The sequence below is a fragment of the Dipodomys ordii genome, unplaced genomic scaffold (genome assembly GCF_000151885.1).
Source record: "Dipodomys ordii isolate 6190 unplaced genomic scaffold, Dord_2.0 Scaffold51, whole genome shotgun sequence".
In the NCBI taxonomy this organism is placed as follows: Eukaryota; Metazoa; Chordata; class Mammalia; order Rodentia; family Heteromyidae; genus Dipodomys; species Dipodomys ordii.
The window spans coordinates 1967094-1973773 of NW_012267267.1; positions in this window are offsets into that span (position 1 = coordinate 1967094).

Here is a 6680-nt window from a genome sequence, read left to right on the forward strand (position 1 = left end):
GGCCCCGGCGCCCTGGCCGGCCGCGCGCGCTGCCGGAGGGAAGCTCCCCGATTCCCGGCGCCGGGGAGAGACACCCCCACCTCCACCACACACTTCCGAAGCCGAGGCTTGGCGCCCTAAAACAAGTAGCCCCAACGGGAGAGAAACAAAAGGTATTTGCTGACGTGGGCGTTGGGCAGAAACGCCCGAGGGCCGGGGACACAATTAAAGGGGCAACGCACAGATTCCAGGCACCAACCAGCGGCTTCGCCCACTCCTCCGGCCCCAGCCCACGCCCCGCTGCACCCTCCGCAGGCACCCGGGCACCCAGATTCCGCCCCCCTCCCTCCCAGCCCTGGGCTGCGGATCATTTTTTTTTTTTCCTCCTCGTCAATTTAACATTGTACTTAACGTTGGGAAAGGCGCCTCCGGCGGGCAGAAGGGCTGGATTTCTAGGATGTGGAGAAATTGGTTTAGGAGAGAGGGAGGGACTTAGGCGCGCCCACAATTACTGTATAAGTACGTGCGACATTATTGTACAAGCACATGTGACAATTGTACTCAAGTTTAGCGACGTCAAATGTTTCTGAGGTTCCCCCAGGACTTTCCCTCCCTCTCCCCCCATCTGAAGCAGCAGGTCTTTCAGACCAGTCTAACCTTTCTGAAGCTGAGACACAAGGACATGGATCCCCAGTTAATACACAATTCCTTTAACAGGTCTTGGATAGTTAATATACAAGTGGTATAGCAGATCTGTTTTCTAACACAATGTTTTGTTATGCAGCGTTTTCTCCTCTGACGTATTCCATCTCCAATACTTAAGAAGATAAACACCAGGCTTATTGAGTTGTTAAAATCGTAAATTGTTGCAGATCCACTCACTACAGCAACCTAAGTTGTATAAACTAAATTAACTTTCTGTCTCTTTATACTGGAATCCCGTGCTGAGAAATATTGTATCATAGTAAAGCTAGAGAAAAGACTCCAATTTCCAAAGCATACCTTTAATTTTTTATTGGTTTGTCTCCTAAGTCTTAGTCATATTGAAGAGAGTTTATTACTGTGGTTTCATCAATAATTTTGTGTGTGTGTGTGTGTATGTGTACCAGTCCTGGGACTTGAACTCAGGGTCTGGGCACTGTCCTTGAACTTTTTCACTCAAGGCTAGTACTCTTACCACTTTAGCCACAGTGTCACTTCCAGCTCTTTGGTGACTTATTGGAGATAAAGTAATTTTTATTAGCATAACTTAATTGCCCAAAGGAGTTTCATTGTGTACTTCCATAAATTTCTTCAGCTTTTATTTATTTCTTTTGGGGGGGGGCTGGGACTTGAATTTTGGGCCTGGACGCTGTCCCTCAGCTCTTCAGCTCAAGGCTAGCATTCTACCACTTGAGCCACAGCACCACTTCCAGTTTTCTGGTGGTTTATTGGAGATAAGAGTCTCATGGACTTTCCTGCCCAGGTTGGCTTTGAACCGCGATCCTCAGATCTCAGCTTCCTGAGTAGCTAGGATTATAGGCATGGGCCACCAGCAACTAGCCAGCTTGCTTTTTTTTTTTTCTTTTTCTTTTTTTTTTTCTGGTCCTGAGGCTTGTACTCAGGGCCTGGGCTAGCGCTCTCCTATTTGAACCATAGTGCCACTTCTGGTTTTCTGATGGTTGGAGATAACTGTCTCAGGGATATTTCTGTACAGACTGTCTTCAACCATGGTCCTCAGATCTCAGCCTACTAAGTAGCTAGGATTACAGGCATGAGCCACTAGCTCCCAGCTCCAGTGTAATTTTTTTTTTTTCAGTCGTGGCCTTGAACTCTGGTTTGGGGCACTGTCACTGAGAGCTCTTCAGCTCAAAGCTACTGCTTTACTACTTGAGCCACAGTGCCACTTCCAATTTTCTGGTGGTTTATTGGGGGTAAGAATCTTATGAACTTTCCTGCCTGGGCTGGCTTTGAACCATGATCCTCAGATCTCAGCCCCCTAAGTAGCTACAATTACAGGCATAAGCCACTGGCATCTGGCATCCAGCTTAAATTTTTAAGGAAGAAAATTAATTCCAATGTTCACATACTCAGCATCTATTATGGGTCAGGAATACAATAAGCAAAATCTCTACCTGACTCTTGCTTTCATAGTACTTGTACTCTGCTAGCAGAGATAGGTGGTAACCAAATAAATGTATTATTCAAAAACTGGACAACAGGGGCTGGGAAGGTGGCTCAGTGGTAGAGCGCTTGCCTTGCATGCTCGAGTCCCTGGGTTCGATTCCTCAGCACCACATAAGCAAAAAAAGAAAAAAGCCGAAAGTGGTGCTGTGGCTCAAGTGGTAGAGTGCTAGCCTTGAACTGAAGAACTGAAGGACAGCGCCCAGGCCCAGAGTTCAGGCCCCATGACTGGACCCCCCCAAAAAAAAAACTGGACAACAGGCCAAGCACCATTGACTCACACCTGTAATCCTAGCTACTCAGGAGGCTGAGATCTGAGGATCATGGTTCAAAGCCAGCCTGGGCAGGAAAGTTCGTGAGACTCTTATTTCCAATAAACCACTCAGAAAACTGGATGTGGCACTGTGGCTCAAATGGTAAAGCACTAGCCTTGAGCTGAAGAGCTGAGGAACAGTAACCAAACAGTACCCAGACCCAGATTTCAAACCCCACAATCAAAAATAAATAAATAAATTGGAGAACATAGATGGGATAGGAAACTGTCATATAAGAAGGGGCTTGTGGGGCTGGGAAGGTGGCTCAGTGGTAGAGCACTTGCCTTGCATGCATGAGGCACCACATAAGCAGAAAAAAAAAGCCGGAAGTGGCACTGTGGCTCAAGTGGTAGAGTGCTAGCCTTGAGGTGAAGAGCTGAGGGACAGCGCCCAGGCCCAGAGTTCAGGCCCATGAGTGGACCCCCCCCCCAAAAAAAGAAGGGGCTTGTTTGGGGAAGGCTTTTTTTTTTTTTTTTTTGGGGCCCGGTCATGGGGCCTGAACTCTGGGCCTGGGTGCTGTCCCTCAGCTCTTCAGCTCAAGGCTAGCGCTCTACCACTTGAACCACAGCGCCACTTCCGGCTTTTTTCTTTTTGCTTATGTGGTGCTGAGGAATCGAACCCCTTGCCTCATGCATGCAAGGTAAGCGCTCTACCACTGAGCCACCTTCTCAGCCCCTGGGGAAGGCTTTCTTGAGAAAGTTACCTTGATTGGAAATCTGGAGTGGGAATCAACAAGCCTAGGTATGAGCAGTTAGGAACACTGAACCTAGAAGGAACAAATGTATAAAGGTGAGTGTTTGGAAGGACCCTAGTGTAAAAGCCTCACAAGACTTACATGAGAAGGTCTGCTAGGGGATGAGATAGGAAAGGTAAATGGGGTAAAATGAGCATGGCTTTGTGGGCCATGTTAAGAACTCTGGAGCCATTAACATGTTTTTAGCTGGGTGAGGTGTGTGACTGGATAAGGTAAATATGTGGGGAAAATGACTGTGGAATAAATGGGAAGGAGTGAAGGGTAGATGACCATGGTCTGACTATGTATGAGATGAGGCAAGATTGAAGTAGAGTGGGAACAGAGGAGATTGGGAGAAATGAGGGACTCGAGGAGAGGATTGGGGCATGCCTCAAGTAATGAAGAATGCCTAACAAGCCTGTGGTCCTGTATTCAAACTCTACTACTACCAACAGCTCACAGGAGGAGGGCAGAAAAAGAGGAAAAGGGAGAAAGGGGAGGGGAGGGGAGAGGAGAAAAGAGGAGTCCTGGTGATTCAGACCTGTAATCCTAGCTACTCAGGAGGCTGAGAACTAAGGATCCTGGTTCAAACCCAGCCCAAGCAGCAAAGTCCATGAAGCTCTTATCTTCAATTAACCACAAAAAAAGCCAAAAATGGAGCTGTGATTTAAATGGTAGAGCACCAGTCTTGAGCAAGAAGCTAAGGGACAGTGCCCTGGCCTTGAATTCAAGACCCAGTATTCATTCACACAAAACACAAAGTAGAGTTGTATAATTACTTGTCTATGGGGAATGAGGGAAAAAGGAATAAAGACAACTATCCTTTGACTTGGGGAATTGGATGGTAGTTCAATTGCTATTCATTCAAAGAGAGAGAAAAAAAAACTAGAAAAGAGCTAGATTTTCTTTAATTTTGTGAGCTGCATTTGTAAGCATTCAAACAAGCTCAAAGAGAAGACTATCTCCCAGATAGGAAAAATGTTGACTTCACTACTCTCCTCCAGTTGGAGGGCCGGGGAAAAGCACAAATAGGTATAGTGAGGCTTTTTCAGGGTTTGTGTATATGTGTGTGCATAGGTATACACACAGAGGCCTTGAACTCAGGGCCTCGTTCTGGGTTGGCTTTTTTGGGTGGTGTTGGTGGTCCTGGCGCTTGAATTCAAGGCTTGGACACTGTCCCTGAACCTCTTTGTGCTCAAGGCTAGTGCTCTACCACTTAAGCTGGAGGGCCTAGCTTTTTCTGAATAGTTTGTTACAGATGAGTCTTGTGGACTTTTCTGCTTGGGCTGGCTTCAAACCACAGTCCTCAGATCTCAGCCTCTTGAGTAACTAGGATTACATGCATGAGCCACTCATGCCTGGCATGGCTCTTTTGTTTAAGGTTGGTACTCTGCCATTTGAGCCATGGTTCTACTTTTGGTTCTTTTGGTGGTTAATTGGAGGTAAGAATCTCACAGACTTTTCTGCCCTGGTTGGTTTTGAATCATGATCCTCAGATCTCAGCCTCCTGAGTAGCTAGGATTAATATCTGTATGCTACCAGTACCCACTTTAGGTACAGTGATTATAAAGTGACAACAGAGTTTGACATCATTCCCTTCAAGAGGTAGACCCAAATTCCCTTCCACATAAATATGGGCTGGACTTGGCAACTTGCTTAAGAATGGAATAAAATGGAAATGATGGTGTGCACTCTCAGAGCCTTAGGTATGTAAGGTATACCACCCACCTTCCTGCTCATCTGGCTTTAATGTGTTGCTCTGGGAAAAGGCAACTAAATGAGTGGGGATGAGCTGTGGCCCCAGACGGCCTTCAGCCAATCGCAGTTCCTGCTAATAGCTTGACAGAAATGTCATGAGAGACTAAGTTGTCACTGCCCAGCTAAATGTTGAACTTCTGACCATTACAACCTTGAATAGTAGTTCTTTCCTTCCTTCCTTCCTTCCTTCCTTCCTTCCTTCCTTCCTTCCTTTCCTTCCTTCTCTTCCTTTCTAGTTTCCTTCCCTCTCTTACTCCTTCCCCCACTTCTCTTCCTCCCCACATGAAACACTTGCTTGGCAAGTGAGTTACACCCTGAGCCCTGTGCTTGTTTTAATCCATTAAGTTATGCAGTAATAGATAATTTACACAGATGCTGATACCTAGACATATAACAATAATCTAAAAATGTAACTTTGGTACTAGACAGTGGTTAGAAGCCAGAAGAACTTCAAGGTAAAAGTTTGAAGAGCTTTCCAAGTTCCTTGGGCCTTTGAGGAAGCTACAAGTGAGGACTTGTGGCAATGTCTAAATATCTTATTAGATACTGGAGGTAAGGTGAAAAGTAGAAAATGTACCTAATAACTTATAGACAAAGCTAAGGAGGTTTCTCAGCAGGGTATTGAAGGAACTGCAATCTTTCTTCTTGCTGCTTATAGTAAAATGTGAGAACTTGTTCTAAAATGTCAGAGGAGAGAGATGAGTTAAAGAAGTATTAAACAAAAGGAATATGAAACTTGCTGATTGAAAATCCCCAGTCTTTCTGGGTGGCAAATGATGCCAAAATTAAGAAATGACAGGTGCTAGTGGCTCACGCCTGAAATTCTAGCTACTCAGGGGGCTGAAATCTGATAATAGGGGTTCAAAGCCAGCCTGGTCAGGAAAGTCCATGACACTCTTCTCTCCAATTAACCACCAGAAAACCAGAAGTGGCACTGTGGTTCAAAGTGGTAGAGCAAGCCGGGCCCTGGTAACTCACGCCTATAATCCTAGCTACACAGGAGGCTGAAATCTGAGAATCATGGTTCAAAGCCAAGCCCGGGCAGGAAATTTCCTGTGAGACTCTTATCTCCAATTAACCACTAGAAAACTGGAAGTGGCAGTGTGGCTCAAATGGTAGAGTGTTTGCCTTGAGCTGAAGAGCTCAGGGAGAGTGTCCAGGCCTAGAGTTCAATTCCCATGACTGACCAAAAAAAAAAAGTTCAGAAGAACATGCCAGCTTGGGTTGAAGGAATCAGAGCTAGTACCAAATGGAAAGATGTCATCTGACCTAACATTTCTAGTGAGATACACAACTGCAAAGATGGCCTACCTTTCGTGCAAAAGAAAGGATGACTAAGCACAGAACTCAGTTCAGAGGTAGAACCAAAAGCCGGATGGATAATTATCCTGGGCTCTAAGTCCTAACCATAGAGTTTCTATTTAACTGAATTTCAGAATCATAGGGCCCAGTGATTCATTTGTGTAGTGTTTCCTCTATTTTGAACAGGAAGGCTGACAGTGTTTATACTGCCTGTTCCACCATTGCCGTTTGGGTATGAGGCAGTTGTGTCTTTTAATTTGTAAATCTTTAGAACAAGAGGAGCTGACTTCAGGAGCTTAACTTAGGAATTTTACCCTTGGGAGATATTTAGAGAATAGATTGGTTAGAGAGTAGAAGACAGCGGTGTGTGTCCGCACACACAGGACCCACGACTAGGGCTTGAACTCAGAGCTTTGAGCTCTCAATCTCAC